The sequence below is a fragment of the Bombus bifarius genome, unplaced genomic scaffold, assembly GCF_011952205.1.
Source record: "Bombus bifarius isolate JDL3187 unplaced genomic scaffold, Bbif_JDL3187 scf7180000008218, whole genome shotgun sequence".
NCBI lineage: Eukaryota > Metazoa > Arthropoda > Insecta > Hymenoptera > Apidae > Bombus > Bombus bifarius.
The window spans coordinates 134,063-156,743 of record NW_022884519.1 but is presented as its reverse complement, the minus strand read 5'-3'; the positions used below and the strand labels follow the sequence as shown (position 1 = coordinate 156,743).

Below are 22,681 nucleotides of genomic sequence, written 5' to 3'. Positions count from 1 at the left end.
ATAATAGCTGGGCTGAACGCGTGTAACGCTTCACGACTTGGTTAATTATTTCAACGAGTCGCGGCTAATACATGGACCGTGGCTACCGGATCGCGAACTGGTCACTTGGCAGCTGTTTTACCTATTTGCTCAGCACGCCCGAGCCATAAATAATTTTGCAACGCTGTTATTACGATACTCCGCCTATTACACCTATCCTCTGTGCGTTGCAAAAGACTCGGTAATGAATAGCTCGGGCAACGAGCATCAGGAGAAATCTCGAGGTCGCCTTTAAATACCAATAACCTGTTACTTCTGCTTTTCCAGCCACGCAATCAGCGGCTCGCGGCTACGCTCGCCGATTTACTGCTAACATTTTAATATCCCAATTACAATAACGCTCGATACTCTCATTATGAAATCGGTGAATCATGTGTCGTTGATCACGTAATCTTATCGATTCAGGAAGCCTGATCGATGCAATTTGCTGCTCACGATTCCTGTCGTTTAATATACATCTGGTCGTTAGATTTCTGTCTGATAAGGTTGATTTACAAGGTGACCGAGGAGAACTAGAACCGATGCAAGATAATAGAATTCACTTACAAGCTGCTGCAATTTCTACCTGTTCTCTTTTTATTAAAAGCCATATCGATGGTTTTGGATCAGCGAATCGAGCAGGTGCTAAGCGAATCGAAACTGGAACCCCATTCCCTCGCGATCATCGTAGATCCATGTGAATGCGGATATTAAAGAATCGGCTCATTTACAGCGATAATGAGCGGGCTATTAATAGCACTGTGCAAGGGAGAGCTCGGCTCTCTCAGGGACGGCGATGTAGCTAGGCTATTGCATGGTGACGTGCGCGAAAAGCAGGCTTTCCAAGCGGTGGAAAAGCGCGTGAAATGTGGTGTCCTAAGAAGATCTTAATTTACGTGAAACGATCGTAAAAAATTCCAAGTCGATGTTCATCGTTTAAAAATTTTCTACAATCTTTTCTAAGCCTAAATAAAAATTGAAAGATTAATTGAAAATTGAAGCCGACCACTTCGCAAAACCTGTGACTTTCATCGGGCAGAATTCTCGCAGAAAATAAATGCTGTTCGCGTGGAAACTCGTTGGCGGGGAAATCAGCTTGCTTTTGGAGATTCCAGAGGAAGGTTTCCAGTGACGCACCTCCTGTCCAGCGAAGCTTAATGACCGCACCTTTCGAGCCGCGTGTTATCACTTTCCTCCCGATGTAGCACGTCGTCGAGCTGACTTTTTAATAAATAGTGGCCCGACTGGAGAGAACCCGCATATCGTTTATCCAGCGCGCACCTAGCCGTTTTGTAACGGCCAAACGGAATTCCTTTTTCTGGCTGGCTCATTATTATACGACAGTCGAACGCGCGAACTATAAAGCCGGCACGCGTACCGACGTCACCGAACGGGGCACCGAGGGACACTCAGCGTGCTCCTCCCGTAGATCCTCGCTGTGGATCCTTTGCGGTGATTAATTGCCAGCCATGTCCCGCTGACGTCGATACGCCCTATGGCGCTGCGTGGAGACAATCCGCTTGGCCATCCGCACGCTCGAAATATCCTCACGCGAGTAGTTCGATACTGTGCCATGTTAACTCCACGGTCATTGGTATGTTAGTTTGTATTATAAAATGGCAATAGTTTCAGGACAGCAGAATTGGTAAGAGTTTAATACGTTTGGGTAAAATGTAAGTGGAACAGATTCAAATGAACAGGTTTTTAGGGTACGTTTTTGGTCAGAATTTTTAATTAGGATTGAGAAACTGGAGAAATTTTTGGGAAAAGGGTTTAGTGAAATTTGACAGTTTTTAAATATTAGCAAGTCTAAATTGTTAATTATATGCAAATTTTAAGTTATACGGGGTGGTTGGTAACTGGCGGTACAAGCGGAAAGGGGGTGATTCTAGGCGAAAAAAGAAGTCGAAAATATAGAATAAACATTTTTCGTTTGAAGCTTTGTTTTCGAGGAAATCCACTTTGAATATTCGGTCGGTACGCCTGCGCTTTATCGCGTCTCGTTATAACGCACCTCACTGTGGATCGTTGTCTCGATGGAAAAATTAAAAACAAAATTCTTATTCTATATTTTCGACTTTTTTTTTAGAATCACCCCCTCCCCCTTCCGCTGGTACCATCAGTTACCAACCACCCTGTATACAAAATGGCAATAGTTTGAGGGCAGCAGAATTGGTAGGAGTTTAATAAGTTTTGGTAAAATGAAAATAAAGAGGTTTTTGGAGTACGTTTTTGGTCAGAATTTTTAATTAGAATTGAGAAACTGCAGAAATTTTTGGAAGAAAAGCTTAGGGGATTACATAAATTGTTTTGACAGTTTTTAAATATTAGCAAATCTAAATTGTTAATTATATGCAAATTTTAAACTATATTCAAAATGACAATAGTTTGAGGGCAGCAGAATTGGGAAGAATTTAACAAGTTTGGGTAAAATGTAAACAAAATAGATTCAAATGAAGAGGTTTTTAGAGTACGTTTTTGGTCAGAATTTTTAATTAGGATTGAGAAACTGCAGAAATTTTTGGAAAAAGGGTTTAGGGAAGTAGGTAAATTGCTTTGACAGTTTTTAAATATTAGCGAGTCTAAATTGATAATTATATTTTAATCAAATTTTAAGTTATATTCAAAGTGGCAAACGTTCAGATCAAGTAGACAGTGGATGTATTTTTCAGTCATTCAGTGATGCTTCAAAATTATTAAAAGAAATATTCCTCTAATGGTTGCTACATAAATTTTACAAAAATTCAAATATTCAACTAGAAAATAGATCATTTGTCTCCTTCCCAATTAATCAGAATAAAGGAAATATATGCAGAATAAATGTGAAGAAAAAATAAATAAATAACTATGAATAATAAATATGATAAACATAAACACTCGAGATGGACTTGGAAGTAAGAAGAAGCAACAGCCAAAAGGCGGAGGCGGCGATTAGCTAAAGAAGAGAAATATTCTTCCAATGGTTGCTAGATAAATTTCATAAAAATTCCCAATTAATCAGAATAAAAGAAATGTATGGAGAATAAATGTGAAGAAAAAATAAGATAACAAAAATAATAATAAAATAATAATAATAAAAATAATAAAGATAAAAATAAAATAATAAATGTGAAGTAAAATAAATAACTATGAATAATAAATATGATAAACATAAAGAAGAAGCAACAGCCAGAAGACGGGGGCGGAGATTACTGATGGTGACGATGCACGGGAGATTTGGAAATTAAATGCGGGGGTGGAGTTGTACCGATCGGATGGTAGCGTTGAAAGCGATTGCAAATTGAAAGTAGTTGATTCGACGCCGAAGATTCGAAAGCCGATAATCACCGCATTCAGAATCTGTTACAAGCATAGTGATTAGTTGTTATTTCTGGTGTATCAATCTACTTGCAAATCAGCCTATATGTCATAAAATCGTTGAATATATGTTGGCATCTATTGTTCAATGTTATTTCAAAAAATATTCTTATCCGATCTCTAACATTAAAGCGAATGAATAACAACAAAAGAATTCTCTACCTGATGTATCTTAAAGAAATAACCTTGAACAAGTCAAATTCCGCGCTCTCTAATCCCTAATCTAACAATGCTGTTAAATGCTATTCAATGAATACGAACTTTCCCTTCATGTCCTTGTACCACATTGTCTCTGTCAAACAACGAAACGAACGCGACATATCATCCACTGTGTCCTCTAATTCTGTCGCATTCTCTGAATAATTTTACACCCAATCGCATCTTCTTACTTTTTACGAATTTTTAAATGCACGAAACGATCACTGTCGATATCCATAATTTTCCATCTTTTAATCGTGCGTTGGTGTTTCTAAAAATATTACAAATTTCTTAGTTTATCACGAAATTTGAAGAATACAATAAGGTTAGGTATCCCACACAACAAACGATATCGGACAATATAAACAGTCGGTAACGTCTATAAAAACGTCGGTAAAAAAGCGCGATTGAAAAGCAACGTGGAAAAAAGAACGTGGTTGTGTCGATCGAATAATAAAATCACGGTTCATCGCGTGCGGCATAAACGCGTATCAAACTATTAGCCAGAGAACAAGCTGTGCCTAGGCTCTGTCATCGAGAAGGACACCGGTCGGATGCTTTTTCTAAATCCTCCGCCACCGATGATTAATGACTCGTCCGCGCGTTTCGTCCACGTCGCATCGGGCCAATGCTGTGAAAGAATGCCACGACCAAGGATTTGCAACAACAGAGCCCTCTCGCAACAACTCTGACGCGAGCGTGCACACGCGTACGAGCCCGAAAGAGAGAGAGAGAGAAGAGAGAGAGGGAGAGTAAGGACCGCCTTTTGAATAATCCGTGAATGCGTCCGCGGATTCGTATTCGGCCACGGGTTCGTTCAACCGGCGGAACAAAGAGAGCTGGATAATGATCCATTATCAGTCGGTGATAAAGATACGGCGGCGAACTGGCGCGATCCACCGTGACTGGAATACACGGGGCTAAAACTTTCTTTCTTTTCCCGCACGACGCGATGATTAATCGCTAGCCGCGTCTTGTCAACGTCGATGCACCGGCCTGTGTGACGGAAGAATGCGGGTCCCGGTGAAAGTCGAGCCTCGTTTCGTTTGTTTCGGACTCGCGATCGACCGTCCTTCCTTCCTTTTGGAACAAGCAAAACTGTTGTAATATTGTCTGCCGGACAGTAATCTATTTTTTTTTCAGTCCTTTTAGTGCTCTTTCACACGCTTTGAACAAGAAAATTTGGTTAGAACGATTGAACGCATTCTTCTGTTTTATGTGCAAATTTGAATTACCTGATTGGCAATGTACACGCTATTCTTTAAATTCCAGTGTATGAATGATAGAGGATTTTCGTAATTTCTATACAGATATAAAGATGATTTTATTGTTATTAAATAGATTTTAGCCATGTACAGGCATATGAATACACCGGATACACTGAGATAACTAACACGTGGCGAACGCCAAAACAAAAGAGCGTCGTTAGAAGTCATGCCAACCTTGCATGTAGGAAGTGATCATACCAACCTAATATTTTCCTCGACATTTATGCGACAAATTGTAAATTTCTATTTATTCCTTGAAACTTCCTCCCATTCGCTGTATATATTGAGATATGTATAATTGTATGTGCTAGACTAGGTTAGCTGCGTAGTAGTAATACTCGTATGTGAATATCAGTGTGTGGAAGTATATGTATGCGTCTCCAAAACAAAGGAATGTAAACTGTTTAGTCGGTCAACAGTCGAATATGGAAGAAAGTGCAGAGACGCGTGCATAAGTGTGCATCGATGAATATCTTTGAAATCGTTTATCAAATAAGTATATAACTATTGTAATATAAATTCTAAGTGTAAATTTAGCGTTCCTATACCATTATTTCGGCAATTAAGATCCAAAATTCTCAACCGTATAGATCAGCTTTTATCGCTCTTTGATTTACCTCGGACGAGGAGATTTGAATTGAACAATCGTGTCCTTTTGACAGATGTTTTATTTACGTAGAATTTGAAACGTTTATAGCACAGCGATCTTCCATTCCGATTCAAATTCTATATACGAATTGTGTAAAACGTGCATTTACTATTCGAAATCTTGCTCCATTTGTCATATATAGCTGACTGTCGGTCCTCGAGAGACACTTGGTCCACGCGAACGTAAACACGTAAATCATTTTATTCCACGACAAGCAAGACAAAGAAGGCGAGCGAAAAAGCACGAGACTAGCTTTTCCTCGTAACATTATCTCGAACACCGAAAATAACCGGCGAAATTAAGCTGGTCGCTGGATCACACGACGATAATTGAACGGGTGTGGGCGTGAGACACGACATCTCCGATCGGGTTTCCCTAGCGAAAGAATAAATCTGTTCGCTGGGCGGACGAAGAATCGCGATCAGTTCAACGAACGGAAAGGCGGCAAGCAATTAACGACACGCGTGCCTGTTGTTTTTCTTTTCCTTCTAGGTGAGCAAGGTATCACGGTAATTAGAGAAAAACTGGCTGGCGCGAATCGCCGTGGAACAACGTTTTATTAAGCGTTTGTTACGAGAGCGTGTTACTATTAATGGAGGCCAGATCGGATCTCTCGAACGCGAATGAATCGGCGAAAAAATCTCCGCTAACTACTGGCAATCAATCTTTCTCTGCAATTGCCTTCGCTCTGAATAGTGCATTAAGCGTTTTACTTCTTTGCATTCGCGCTGTATTATTAAAATTCTCTTTCTTTCTTTCTCTCTTTTCCCTTCTTCCTTTCTCTCTTTCTTCCGAACGAAAGTGTGTTTCTGGTCAGATCCTATGTGTTAAATATTTGAGGTGTAAGTGTTAGTTAATAGTTGTTGAGATAAGTTCTGCTGCTGGTGTAGATGTCGCTGCTGGGCTACTGCTGCTTTTTGTCTCATTTTTGTATCCTAACGTTCGTAACCTCAGGCGATAACCACTGCGCTGTCGTCGTTCGACACTAGTTGGTGTCGAATTCCGCTACATATTAATTAACGGTTTTTTCAGTTTTATCGAAATTCAAATATAAAATATTATACGCATTTTTATCCCTTTCTCAATAAAATTAAGGATAGGGGCTTGTACAACTTTAATTATGTTTGTATCGTTTCTATCGTTACCCATCGAGCATCTTATGACAAAATATACGGACCGTCAACGATGTGTGTCTTACCACTCGCAGCAGCTGCAAGCGTTCGCTTTTGTGTTACGCTAGACGTCCGGATAGCTCAACATAAACAAAAGAAAAGGGGAGGAAGCAGCGATGAAACGTGCTAGTGCAAGAAGAGGATCGTAATTCTCACCAATTTGCAATGGGCGTTGGTAATTATAGGAATTGCAGCTGTTAGCATAATACCACATTGATAGCAAATATCAAGAGTTACAAACGATCATGTTTTTATGTTCCTTCAATCAAGAGGAAGAATATATGAAAATAAAATACAATTAAAGGTGTTATTCACAATCGTCTAGCAAAGACTAGATCACTGCTAGTTAGATGGAATTAACTAAACTGAAGATTCATATTTCTACGGATATAAATAAAAGATGGAAGCTGGAGAATCATGATAACTCAAAGTGCTACATTTTAGATGTCTTATTACAATATGTTCGTGCATTGTGTACATTTTGCAGCTTGAAATTTCTTCCTGGAAGATGCACACAAGAAGACACACAAATACATCAATGAATCAAACTCGATTGAAACTTCTTGGAAAATAAAAAAACACCACCGTTCCAGCCCACCAAACTGTCTACAAACTCTGAAAGATTTGCTCCCTGGAAAAGCAAGAAGCAGCGTCTAGCCTAATAATAATTCCCGAAGAAAATCGGGAGTTTGCTCCATCGAGCGTCACCGAGGGAGTCTCACTGCGTAAAAATGTTTGACGTGGCCATAGGGGAGAAGAGCGAAATAACGACAGGGTGAACGAGTCGCATAGCTGTCGGTGCTGTTAAGACACCAAGGCAACCGGTGTAGAATGAAAGACTGCGCGCTAAGCGCAGGCTCGTGTCGTGTCAGGCATCTCGGTGTCACCTCGTGTCGTCTAGCGTTTTCGTGGCTCGCTCTTAATAGAACGGGCCTCGCGGCGCGTGTATTCGCACTGAGCCGAGCCTGTGTACCGAACGTGTCACCGGCTGCCAGCATCGGGACTGTTCCTGACCGGACTGACTGACAGATCGGCTGGTTCAGCCTGACTAACGCGTGACCGGGATAACCTCGCTAGACCCCGTTCTCCTTCGGCTCTGCTGTCCTTTCTGTGTCTCTCGTGACAGCGTGATCAGGGGTGGCATGGCCAGTTCCACGTATAAACAAGATCCTCCGTGGATGAGGATTTTTAGTGTGCAGTATCAGGGGCTGGACTGGTCTAAGGCTATCGTGGACGACATTATCATTAAGTGGAAATCCTGGAAATTGTTTCAAGATATATCATAGGCTTAAAAATTAGAAAATGCGATAGGTATTCAAGTGATTATTTAAATTCTCTTAGTTTTTAATTAAAGTAAATTTCAAATAAGACACTTGAAAGCAGCCGCTGCTAAGGAAATTGAATTGAATTGATTTTCTGATAATGGAGATTCTACCCTGTTGAACAATCTGAATTTTCCACTGTATTTTATCAGCCCTGGAACATCGGTGTCATTCTACAGAAAACGTGCTGCATGCGGATTGCTTGCATTTTAACTAAAAAATAAAAAATAGAAGCGTTGAAATAGAATTCCCAGTGCAGAGGGTCAAAGGATGAAAATTTTGTCGCCATAATAAACAATATTGTCGATAGGGAGAAATTTGCATGATACCGAAAACATATTGCAAAATTAAAAATATACCAACATCTCGCAGATTTCAAATATAAAATTTACACTAACAGGGTAATTAATTATCGACACGATCAAACTGAACTGTAAACGATTAAACAATTAACCGGTTAAATAATAAAGAAGAATAAAAGAAAATCATTCAAAACCTTATAATTATTTTCTTATTAAAAAATGCAAACCAAAATTCACTGTAAACCACCTACTGCCATCAGTACCACGTCCATCGTTGCGAAAAGCCAAGCAACGTCGTTTGATCAAACGTACGGACATCTAGCGTGATTCAGATATCCGCATAAAGGAAGGCGGGATTATCTCGGTGGACGTGCAATTAATCGCGTTGGCCGCGGCAGCACTATCGGTGAGGAGGCGAGCAACTGGTGAGCCGCACAAGTAGAATTGCTCGATTAAGCGAGCCGAACAGCATCAGAATCTGAAACGGCCGCGTGTCGCATTCCAACAACCGTCGCGAGCTCTACGCGCAAGCATGATAGAGCTTCTCTGGTCGACAGCGGACTCGACGAATGTATATTTAGAATACTCACCACCGTTAACCCTCGCCGCCACATGCATCTAAACGATTATCTGATAGGAATAGCGAGTAGCGGCGGTTTATCGTCCGTTTCCATCTGACTGATCGATCGTGGAATTCCAAGGAAAGCAATAAAACCATCGACGTTTCGCGACCTAATGATAACGAGCAGCTCAGTTTACCCGATGCTTGGAAACCGTAGAAGTTTATGGGTCGTGCGAGTGGAAGCTTTATTGTTAGTCGAGCCTCGGTGTTTCGTTGACCAATCTCTTCTGTCGTTCATGAAATTTACAATTTTCGATATTAATCTGCAGTATAATATTCACATCTACAATATTCTTGAGAATATTCGGAACAGTATACGAGAAAAGAAGTTGTGACATTTTTACATTTTTTCTTTTTTTTATTCGCAAGAATTTTACAATCAATTGTCATTGAGAGTTGTAAGTAAATTATTATGGAGTGGTACTATGTCGTGTTTAATAAGTTTTTGAATTGAATCTAATGCTTAAAACTAAAGGGTAATGTCTTTTTAGCCTGCGGATCCGATCCGTCGGGATTTTTACGTTTGAAATTGTATTATCGAGTTGGCAACTAAGTGACTGCGGATTTTGTCATTAGGTGGTATTTACAAAATCCGCAATCACTTAGTTGCTAACCTAAAAGAAAGCAATAAATATGAAATATCCGTACGAGTGAAAATTGATTCAGTGTTCGTCGTCTGAGAGCCAAATAGTCAGCTTTGTACGCCAATGGAAGGCTTTTTACACCATTGCAATAGTTACATTAACTTAAAAAGTAAAATCGTTCGTATTATTTGAGAAACTTGTGATATGTAAACGTAGCTTATGTTACGTATTATAGGTTGGCAGCTAAGTGATTGCGGATTTTGTCACTAGGTGGTATTGGAAGAGCGAGACATAGTCGAATAACGAGCGTAGAGTTGAACAGTAGCATTGAGCGAGCGACGATTACGATGATTACCGGCACGCACTGACTATTACAATTTTTTCACTCGTCTCTTTATTAAATTAACGCTTATACTAAACCACCTCATTAGGTAAAATGTTCTGCGTATTTCTGTTTAATTGACCTCTAGACGTTATGTTTAAAATTATTAATCTTTTGTACGATTATTTCTCCCACGCCCTCTTTATCTATCTCGTTACAATTACGCGTTTCTAGAACGATAGGAAAAACAATTATGAGAACGAGTGACAAGAGCAAATAGAAGAAGCTGTCGATTCGAAAACTACAGCGCGTATCGAAAATCGTGGACGATTTCTCGTGCGAAAGTCGAAAATGTATTGTATTGGGTTGGTAACTAAGTGATTGCAGATTTTGTCATTACCAACTAATAACAAGATCCGCAATCACTTAGTTGTCAACCTAAAAGTACGATTATTTCTCCCACGCCATCTTTATCTGTGCCGTTACAATTACGCGTTTCTAGAACGATAGGAAAAACAATTATGAGAACGAGTGACAAGAGCAAATAGAAGAAGTTGTCGATTCGAAAACTACAGCGCGTATCGAAAATCGTGGACGATTTCTCGTGCGAAAGTCGAAAATGTATTGTATTGGGTTGGTAACTAAGTGGTTGCGGATTTTATCAATGCCACCTAATGACAAAATCCGCAGTCACTTAGTTGCCAACCCAGTAGTACTGTAATGAGGCCTGGAAATTTTTAGTAAAGTTTGGAACAAATCTGGAAATCAGTTGAGAAAGATAATGAAAACACTTTTTATATGTTTTACGTGTTATACGTACATGTATATGATAAAGTAATGGGAATATCTCTTATATGTCTATGTATATGACATATAACGGGTGTCCCCATTATTTTATCTAACCGCTGTACGAGATATTTGGTGCAAGTATACAATTGTCAGAAATCACAGGAATATTTAAACAGTTAATTATAAATAGTTAATTAATTTAATAACAGTTAATTATTAATTGTTAATTAATAGGCCGGAATGGATTATTCTTAACACTTATGACATATAATCGTATTGTTCGAAAAAATCTTCGATGATTGCATCGTTCTATAAACCGTTTATTTTTTATTGAATTTTTATTATTCATATACTTAGTCGCTTTTTATTAACTTTCCATTGGTGGACAAATTAGCGATGCAAACATGTAGCCATGTGCAACGCTGCATTTTATATAAATAGAGCTCAAAGTAACAAAGCAGGTCTTATGGTTAACATGCAAAACGACCATTCTTGACGCACGAACATTCTCTGTGAAAGCGCGACCGCGAATGCTGCGCATTCCGAAAACGTAGACAAAAAATCCAGCGCTCGTTGAGCTACGCGATGCAAGAGATGCTTTGCATTTCATTAAACGAAAACCTCCGTGTGGAATGTACGGAAAGAACGTCGTGGAATTCGGCCTTCGGCCAGAGAATCAGCTTTCGTTGTAAGAGAGAGAGAGAGAGAGAGAGAAAAAAGAAGAAAAAATTAGAACTTCGAAGAAGGCGCGAGTGATAAGGTGCGAACATCGCGCCGCGATTGCTTCTATTTTCTCAAAATGGCCGTTGCAAACTGAAGAACTCTATAGAGTGTACGTTGCATGATAGGAACTGGCGTGGCTAACAACGATGATAGCGATAACGATGGAAATGCGGAGAGCAACATGTAGCCGATCGAAGTAACAGTATGATTTGCTATGATCGCGACTACTGAGTAGACTCAGCACTTCTATGTGTTTAAGGAAAATTTAGCTGCAGCTAAATGTAGCTATTTATGTTTAAAAATAATCATACGATGGATGACGCGAGCGCCAATATGGCGCCCTTTTTCAAAGAGGAATTCGGAGAAAGAAGAAAAGAAATTAGTCGAAATACACTGTAGGTTATAAACATTGGAATATTTATTAATCACTGCTTTTATTTCCTAGTTATCTTCTTATAAATCTATTATTTCGTTCGCGTCATATTTTCTTAACGCTCGTGGCCTGCGCTGTATGTCAAATATTGAGGTTAGGTTTGCGAATATTCGAATTGCGAAAATTTAGCTGTAGCTAAATGTAGTTATTTATGTTTAAAAATAATCATACGATGGATGACGCGAGCGCCAATATGGCGCCCTTTTTCAAAGAAGAATTCGGAGAAAGAAGAAAAGAAATTAGTCGAAATACACTGTAGGTTATAAACATTGGAATATTTATTAATCACTGCTTTTATTTCCTAGTGATCTTCTTATAAATCTATTATTTCGTTCGCGTCATATTTTCTTAACGCTCGTGGCCTGCGCTGTATGTCAAATATTGAGGTTAGGTTTGCGAATATTCGAATTGCGAAAATTTAGCTGCAGCTAAATGTAGTTATTTATGTTTAAAAATAATCATACGATGGATGACGCGAGCGCCAATATGGCGCCCTTTTTCAAAGAAGAATTCGGAGAAAGAAGAAAAGAAATTAGTCGAAATACACTGTAGGTTATAAACATTGGAATATTTATTAATCACTGCTTTTATTTCCTAGTGATCTTCTTATAAATCTATTATTTCGTTCGCGTCATATTTTCTTAACGCTCGTGGCCTGCGCTGTATGTCAAATATTGAGGTTAGGTTTGCGAATATTCCCTAAAGCAGCGTTTCGAATGGACGATGAGAGCGATCGGACAGAGCAACGGCTGTTTATCAAGGAAAATCAGGCCTGAACGCGGCGAACGCCAGAACAACAAGTATTTATAACTACGAACAGGAATCTGAGTCCGGAGAAATTATAAATCATCAATCCTCGACCGAAGAGATTAACCGAACGAGAAAGAGAAGAGGAAGAAGAGGAAGAAAAAGAAGAAGAGGCTGAAGTACCGCGTGGCACGACGACAAAGACGATGTAAATCTAAAATCTACTCGGGCCCGACATCGTGGCCCGATCCACTGAAACACATCCAGCACCGTTCAAATCCCAGCTCCCCATTGACACGGCCGACAAAAGAAGAGTGTAGGTTCATAAATAACCCGGCCAGTTTATCGTGCCTATTATGCAATTACGATTGCATCTTTCAAGCCTAGGTGGTCCACGGCCTCAAGATCTCAGGGCCGAGTCAACGAGATAATGCCTCTTAAAAAGTTGTCGTTGTTTCGACTCTTGGATACTGGGGCTAACTGTTTCGCGTGCCTTTTATTTTTCGTCTTCTTTTTTATTTCCCTTTTGGTCCGTTCTGTTGGCAGGTTTCAAAACAGGAATTTCTATTTTCCATTTAGTATACGTGGAAATCTTAGGAGAAGGAAAGCGCGGTATTTTTAGTCGAAATCCGATTTCCCGTTTCTCAACCCTGAAGTATTTACTTTTCTCTCGCGGCTCTTCCAAGACAGTTCTTAGCTGAGAAACGAAAGCCCCGAAGAGATCATTCGTCGAGAAGATAGTCAGGAATATTTCATTATGAAAGTATGGCTGACATCGTGATCGATAAAGAAATCGTTGTGTAATTGATAATTACAAAACGTGCATAGAGGGAAATGGAACAGATGGTAGACTATGACTAACTTGTGAAAAAAAGCTAACCCTCCGCTGGTGTTCGTTTCTTGCAGCACGTGTCTGATGTCTTCGAGCCAACCTCGAACCGCCGTTCGTGGCTAGTGAAAATATTGCAAAACAGAGAACTGATGTTTTCTCGAGCTTCTAATGTCTTGTTGTTTAATCCTTCAGTTCACACGATCCAGTTCAGAAACAACTTCAAACAGCCTGAAGAAGAAAATAATAAGCGAAATTACCAAAGAACATAATCCTAATGTTTTCATAATTTTTCAAGTTTTCTCGAACTTCCAATATCTTGTTCTTTAATCTTGTAGTTCATATGATGCAATTCAAAAACAACTTCAAACAACCTGAAGAAGAAAATCATAAGCGAAATTACCAAAGAACATAATCCTAATTCTTTCACAGTTCAAAAACAACATCAGACTGAAGGACAAAATCATAAAAGAAATTACCGAAGAACATAAATATAATCTTTTAACAGTTCTTCAACTTTTCTTGAGCTTCCAATATCTTGTTGTTTAATCTTGTAGTTCATATAATGCAGTTCAGAAACAACTTCAAACAACCTGAAGAAGAAAATCATAAGCGAAATTACCAAAGAACATAATCCTAATTCTTTCACAGTTCAAAAACAACATCAAACAGACTGAAGGACAAAATCATAAAAGAAATTACCGAAGAACATAAATATAATCTTTTAACAGTTCTTCAATTTTTCTTGAGCTTCCAATATCTCGTTGTTTAATTCTCCAGTTCACACAATCCAGTTCAAAAACAACTTCAAACAGCCAGAACAAAAAAATCATAAGCGAAATTACCAAAGAACATAATCCTAATCTTTTAACAGTTCTTCAACTTTTCTTGAGCTTCCAACATCTCGTTGTTTAATCTATCAGTTCATATGATGCAATTCAAAAACAACTTCAAACAGCCAGAACAAAAAAATCATAAGCGAAATTAGCAAAGAACATCCTAATCTTTTCACAGTTCTTCAACCTTTCTCGAACTTCCAATATCTCGTTGTTTAATCCTTCAGTTCACACGATCCAGTTCAGAAACAACTTCAAACAGCCAGAACAAAAAAATCATAAGCGAATTTACCGAAGAACATGATCATAATCTTCTAATAATTCTTCAACTTCTACCTCACGTAATCAAGTTCAGGAACAATTTCTCAGGAACAATATCTCAATAAGGTGATCATAATCAAAATTAATAAACCATACACGTAATTGTACCACCGTTGTTCCACGTTAGCGCAAAGCTTCATCCTGCGAAGAACCGTTCTTTCTTTCGAAGCTTCCCCCAATCGCATAACCAATCTCTGCAATGGAGATCGCGTTGTTTCCAAGAAACCTCATATTTCCTAGCGCAAGAACTATTCGAGTAAAGGGTTCCTCGCATAGAGTCAGTTACCTCGTGGACGATAGGGATCAGGTCGGACCACATCGACGACTGGCTCTTAGCCAGTCGCGACCATCGCAACGGAGGTATCGCGAAAACGCTAGACTCGGCCCGGGTCGGTGCGCGCGATTTAAATTTATCTAGGCGTGTTTTGCGTCATTCAGACCCTATCCCGGTTGATTTGTGACCTTTCGGTGCTTTCGCAGCTGGCGGCCGATCGCCAGCCAAAGATCGCAAAATCAATGACCTGTCGACATTCCGCGACGTGGAAAACGCCGTGTCCTGCTCGACGCTCGCCTCCATCCGCTCTGGTCGTTACGCGATCCACCTGTTACCGCACGTCCGACAGCACAGCGCTAGGATCTGTCGACTGTGTTAAATCCGCGTTGGAAAGCCGGATCTATTTCCACTGATAAACAACGTACGCGTTCGAATAGTCACTCGTCCCGCGAACATTCCGGCCAAGCAATCATTTTCAAAGCTCTGTATTTATGAGCCATGGCGAGCTTCTTCTGAATCGACGGAATGACTCGAGAGAACAGTAGGCGAGGAAAGGGACACACTTTGGACGTTACGAGCCCATCCATTTTTCGGATTGTCGAGGAACGTGGATCACGTGGGTGGAATGGGTTGGTCAGACAGCGGCAAAGTGTGGGCTGAACGACGACTGACGATATTGTGATCTGATCTGTATCATTGTTTTGAGGTGTTAATGGCTGGCCTCCGTGAAAGTTGTGACATCTTGTGGACGCTTCTATAATTAAAACCATCGTCGCTTTCGCGCAACAACACGGCCCTAAGCGCGTTCGCGTGTATTAACTTTTTCCAAGACATTCTGTCCACCCTACAGAGTTCAGTAGGTGGCGCTGCCACTCTGTCAGGCAAATTTGATCTCAGTCTTTGCCGTTCTCCTCGTACACCTGACGAACATCACACACCGATAACCCATAATCCCGTTGCATTATAATAAACCTACGCTACCTCTTCAACTCGCCTTTATACAACAGCAACATGTTTCGAGGTCAAATACTTTTCAACATCCACTGTCCGTTAAATCTAATATCGCTCTGTACCTCTGAAAGAAAAGGAGAGAACGCAACGAAGAAGCGGTCTAATCAAATTAGGTGATTCTGGTTCCGCGTTGGCCGTGTGAAGCGGACAGTTATAAATAGATTGAAAAACTATTGCTTTTCAATCCGCGTGGCACGGCGAGAGGTTTCCCTGAGAGAAGAGCGTGTCGGTGAAAGGGAGGGGGGGGGGGAGGCGACGCGGGTAAAACGAACGAAAGAACAGCAAAGGGGGTTGAAGAAGGAAACGATGCCCGATCCCTCGACGAACAGGGAGAGAAAGAGAGGGAGAACGACGGGTTCTCTCTGCCGGTGAAGCTTTTATGCCGAAGTTTGCGAGCCGGCCGCCTCGTGGATCATTTGTTATCTTCCACGAGAAAGCTCCCCGACGCAAATAGGTTTGTTTCTGGCCGCTTTAAACGCTTCACAATAATCCACACGAACCCAAATTCAATTAACGCCTCTCGTCGTTGCCGACGCCAGCCCCCACCGTTTCTGCACTTTGTAGCCGTTGACAGGCAACGAAAGTCGCACTTGGCTCTCCTTCTTTCGTCTCTTTTATGCGAGCTCGCGGACCGACGGAATATTGACGTACGTGCCTGGAATGCTCGATGACCTTGAACCGTTCGCAGCTCCTGCGCGACACGAGACAGCGACTGTATAACTTGCAGAAGAAACTGTACTTTACTATCGAACCCTGTGGTTCTTATTTTGCTGATTCCACACTTTTTTGTGGCCCGTGCAAGTGGTGGAAAAAATTTCGAAAATTCCAACCATCGGAAGACAGATACGCGCGAGCCCCTCGGCGAGCCTTAATTGGCCTAACATTTTCAACGGAAGACAGTTGGCTGCCGAGCCGGATGTCACGCACAGGTTCACGAAATTTGCTATTTGTTGAAAATAGTCGAGCAGCAAGGACCCAGCGATCGTCGATTGCTCGACCACAGCAATTCGTCTCGAATTATCGTACGATTGCTCGTAAGCGCGTGTCTGATCCCCGTAATCCTTGTGCAGTCCTTGGGAACAGAGCACGATAAATCATAGCTGATCCAAAATTAGACGGTGTGCTTTCAGTGGGTCACTCAGACCCACGAAATCCACGGCAACACGTTAGCCATGTTCGAGTGCGTGGACGCAGGGGAGCGAATTGGCAAACTGTCCTGCGGCCGAGGGGTCACTTTTGTGCTACGGGAGGCACTGAAAGAGGAGACACGGGACGCCTGGAAGATGGACCCGCGTGGGACATCTGTGTGTGCGTAGAGGGAAGACGACGAAGACGATGGAACGGGATTGAGGAAGAATGGTGTACAGTGGATACGCGTCTCCATCCATCAGGCAACGGTTCGATCGTTGGGAACACGCGACTCCAAGCTACGGACAACCTCCGAATGCATTATCTGGCGTTCACAGTGCGCGGCTATCCCCGATGCTTTTTCGATAATAAGAGCGTTTAGGCCTCTTTATGCGTTCGTGGAATAACGTATGGCTCGCCACGCCACCGATACTCATGTCACTGTCCTTGCCTTTCAATGTTCCGTGCTCTCTACGTGCCCTGCCTTATACGCTCTCACCGAGCCACAAACGTCCTTGGTATTCTGCATGGACTACGGGCGGAAATATAACTTTGGAATTTACTGCACTAGGAATGCGCCTAGGAATCTCGAAAGCTTTCGGTATTGCAGTCGGTTAAAAGAAAGGTGTCGAGTAATTCAATCGTTTTCATGCATCTTTACGTCAATTTTCTACGCCTACCGATATGCGTAGAGTATTGTCCGATTGAGTTAAATAAGTAGATTAATTAAGCGATAACAATTAATTTTTAAACGTGAAACAAAGGATTAATTTAAAAAGAGAAATGAAAAAAGATGGTAATTTAGAAAAAAATGGATTTTGGTATATGTGTGTATACAGGGCGGTTGGTAATCGGAAAGGGGGTGATTCTAGGCGAAAAAAGAAGTCGAAAATATAGAATAAGAATTTTTCGTTCGAGGCTTTGTTTTCGAGAAAACCGACTTTGAATTTTCGGTCGGTACGCCTGCGCTTTATCGCGTCTCGTTACAACGGATCTCACTGTAGATCGTTGTCTCGATGGAAAAATTAAAAAGAAATTCTTATTCTATATTTTCGACTTCTTTTTTCGCTTCTTTTGGTTTTTTGTTTCCGCCGATTGAAAACTGCAGCCCATGAAATAGGCTTAGAAATCTAGTATAATTTTTTGTCTTTAAAAAAATTTTTTCTATTCGTTAAATATACAGAGTGATTATACAAAGCTGATTCTAGGCGAAAAAAGAAGTCGAAAATATAGAATAACAATTTTTCGTTCGAGGCTTTGTTTTCGAGAAAATCGACTTTGAATTTTCGCTCGGTACGCCTGCACTTTATCGCGTCTCGTTACAACGGATCTCACTGTAGATCGTTGTCTCGATGGAAAAATTAAAAAAAAAAAATGTCACCCCCTTTCCGCTTGGACCACCAGTTACCAACCACCCTGTATATATTGATTGAGTTGTTATTTATATGACGAGATATTAAAACCGTCGTGTGTATTTAAAATAATTAATAAATAAATTCGCTAAAGACAGTGTGTAAATAGTAAATAAGATCGCGAACTCTTATGGTCGCGTTTATTTATACTGGTCGGGGCAGCGACATTGTTTTGCCCGGAGTTTATTTATTATTTTACGTTAGGATACATTACGCGTATCCTAACGATATTGATACTCCGAGGTCAAAACATGATTCGGATTGTCCTCTGGCTCATGTGCCGCTGCATGATCTCATTCTTCGTTTAATATTTACAACAAGAAACCATACAATGCATATGAAGGTTTGTCAAACTTAAGATCACATCGAGTCTGAAATGTCGCAAAAGAGTGGGCTGAAAAACGCAGCAAGTCGAGATCTGATCAGATTCACTGCAACGTTTACTGCATCTTGTCAATTCTCCATACTTATATTCGTTAATTTAATCCGAAGAACTCTAATGTTCTTAGTAACGGTGCCATCTAGTATTGCAATAAAACATACATCCATTATTCGCCTAGAAACGTCATTAAGATTCTCATCGAGCATCGACATCGCCATCTAACAGTGTAACCAATCAAGTAACCGCAACTATAGATCGTAGGCAATGGTACACGATGCCAAGCAGATTTTAAAAAATTAATTGGCAATGATCCTTCGAACATTGGTCCGTGACACACTGTACGAAGGCACGCGCGCGCATTCACACACATACATATAGGAAACGGTGCACACAAACGACCGAGACAGCGTTGCTGCCGCGGCAAAATTAATGACTTACCTTCAACGGGAACAATACAGTCAGCTGCGACTCTTTACGTGTCTGCGAGTAGCGCGCAGGCCGCCGCGATGCTAGAGGCTCTCGCCTAAGGTCGAACAAAAACACACAAACGAAGGCAAAGAGAGGGACGCGTGTGTATCCGTGGATCGATTTATTTCCAGACGCGAGAATGCGAACGATATCATTTTCGTAGCAGTTTTTCGTTCGGGACACGCGTAATCCGATCGAGGCCTGTGTCTCTCTTGGCGCGCTGCGAATATTTCACGCGCAATTTGCCACGGTCTCGCTGGATTATCGCGTTGTGTACCTCCCCGTCTTCTCACTACCCTCTCTTCCTCCTTCGTGCTACATTGTTGCCAGTTTCTACACTTCCTATCCTACAATTTTAGGATGTTTGCTCATATTTTCGGCCACCGGACGCATCTTGCCTCGCGGCCAAAGCGAAACGCGTCTTATTTCAATTTCAGGCTTCAATTTCAATTCCAGAATACCAGCGGACTCGCGTTTGTTTGAAACACACTCACAGGCTAACTTTAGAGTAACCTGAAATGAACTATCCTGGTATTAGTAGGTAATTCTTCCAATGTTGAGTTAGAATGGCTGGATGGACTGAATTATATACGCCGTGAAACTTGAAATAAAATTCTTTTGCATGAAGTTTATGTACTTTTAATTAGCCATCGATTAATGTGTACTTTTTTTATGGCGAGTTTTAAAACAGGAACATAATTCGCAATGGCAAATTCGTATTTTCGCTAATACGTTACAGAAATGAAATCTAACCTCACATTTGTTTCACTCATTAGTCGAGTACTTTACTCTGGATATATTACATATTTTCGAATATTCAACGATTTTTGCGATCTAGTCATTAACCTAAACAGTTATATTCTTCGTATAGCGTATTCATACAACGCACCAACTCAATAGCAAAGAGTAATAGATAGGTTATGTTCTTGAGTAATTACAAGGTATTCGACGATTTTTGTGATCCAGTCATTAACCTAAACAGTTATATTCCTCAGCGTATTCATACAACGCACCAGCTCAATAGCAAAGTGTAATAAGATAGGTTATGTTGTTGAGTAATTACAAGGACTAAAATCATCTTTCAAGGAATATTTCCGCGGAATTCGTAAGAAGTCGTAAGCGACATCTGCTTCTTATTTTCCATGCAAAGCGCACGCGTTAGAAGTAGATATCATCGGAAACGCATCTTTCTTCCGAGGGTCTGGAGTTACCGCTCCTGTCCTCTATGAATCATGCAGTACCGATGTTTTAGGTCAGCTTGTTCCTCTTAGGAGGCTGTCGGTTTTGATCGGCCATGGCGTTCCTCCTGGTTACCCTAGTCGGGTGGTGCACGAGCCTCTAAGGCCGACTTGTAGTAGTACATAAGCCTCGCGCGAGCATTTATTTATGGTGCCGGATAGCTAGGGTGTACGTGGAACCGCCTCTACACAACCATAATGCTCTTCTCGAGCATCGCCTATCGAATGAAGCCGTTCCCCGTTCAATTCCGATTCCCTTCGTTTTATATAGCGAAATCTGGTTGCTAAAGGTAAACTTGATGATACTCTGCTAGCTTCAATTAATAGTATTTTCAACAGTGAAGGTCATTTTAAATAGTTTAAGCATCAAATAATATAAATGAAAAAGTTTTCTCTAAAATTTTATGGAATTACTTTTCTACCTGGTGAATTAATGAAACATACACAGAAAAGTAATTTTCTATGAATTCAAATTATCCCAAAATTTACAGTTGATGTAACTTAGTACTAAGATGTTTATTGCATTGAACAATAATATATCAATTATCTAAGTGCGTTAAATATCTTTAGCTAATTTCAACTCCTTAAAAAATGTTTTTTATATTTAAACATTCATATTCAATTTTATATTCAATTAAAATGATTAAAATCAGTTCTATATTAAATTAAATATTATATCCAAACATATATATAATATATAATAATAAAAGTAATGTAGATATGTATAAGAGTTCTTAAAACATTTATCTTCAACCTCTTGATAAGTGTACAAATTGTATTCTAACATTTACAGTTGATGTAACTTAATACTAAGACGTTTATTGCATTGAACAATAATATATTATCTGAGTGCGTTAAATATCTTTAGCTAATTTCAACTCCTCAAAAAATGTTTTTTATATTTAAAAATATATACAATATTCATATTCAATTTTGTATCCAATTAAAATGATTAAAATCAATTCTATATTAAATTAAATATTATATACAAACATATATATAATATATAATAATAAAAGTAATGTAGATATGTATAAGAGTTCTTAAAACATTTATCTTCAACCTCTTAATAAGTGAACAAATTGTATTCTAACATTTACAGTTGATGTAACTTAGTACTAAGATGTTTATTGCATTGAACAATAATATATCAATTATCTGAGTGCGTTAAATATCTTTAGCTAATTTCAACTGCTCAAAAAATGTTTTTTATATTTAAACATATATACAATATTCATATTCAATTTTGTATCCAATTAAAATGATTAAAATCAATTCTATATTAAATTAAATATTATATCCAAACATATATATGATATATAATAATAAAAATTGATTGAATAATAAAGATAATGTAGATATGTATAAGAGTTCTTAAAACATTTATCTTCGACCTTTTAATAAGCGAACAAATTGTAGCGACACATCGCTTTCAGAAAACAAAAACAAAAAAGGGAAAGAAAAATCTCCAAGCTGCTTTTTAGTGAAGTAGCTGCCGCTTTCCCGAGGGCGATGTTTGAAAATCTTATCCAAATGGAAAGGACCCTCCAAAGAATTCACAGTAGTATGTAAACCTCACGCAAGCATTTATTTATGGTCTCGGGTCACCGGCTGTGCGCGGGGGCCGCCTCTACGCCGCACTTTACAGAACATATTTTACACCGAGCCATCAGCCATGGAATAAAGCTGTTTCCTACTTAATTCCGCCTTCCACTTTGATCCATGGGATGCGAAAGCGCCTCTGCAAACGCTTGTTAATTGACGCTATACCATGTGATAATTGGTGAACACAAGTTATCTGACATCATACGGTGCACTTTGTCTCGTGCGAACAACTGGGCCCTTTCGAACGAATCTGAGCTTGTTCAGGATGTGTAATCAACGATTTTCTTTGATAAGAACGTCTCTATTATGTCATCGAGTCTATCTTATAAAATAAGATATTTTCTCTTTAAACGTTGAAACTAATATGTCACAGTTTCACAAGCCAAATTGATTGACAGTTTATAGGACTTTTACAGAATTATTTATACACCTTAAAATTAAGTTAAAATTAGCTCAGATAATTAACACATTACTGTTCAATGCAATAAACGTCTTAGTACTAAGTTACATCAACTGTAAGTTTTGGGATAATTTGAATTCATAGAAAATTACTTTTCTGTGGATAGGCAAGTACTTGTTATAGAAGTATAGAAATGAACTTCCATTTTCAGAAGGTAAATTTCTGCCATAAGTTCATTTATTGTGAGAAGTTGACATACGTTGGCACATTC

The 22,681-nt window shown here is 39.7% G+C and overlaps 1 protein-coding gene across 1 annotated transcript in view; it reads right to left on the bottom strand.

The window, feature by feature from the left end:
* Positions 1-22,681, bottom strand: part of LOC117211169 (homeotic protein Sex combs reduced) — a 47,569-nt gene that overhangs the window by 4,256 nt on the left and 20,632 nt on the right. The window lies entirely within an intron of this gene.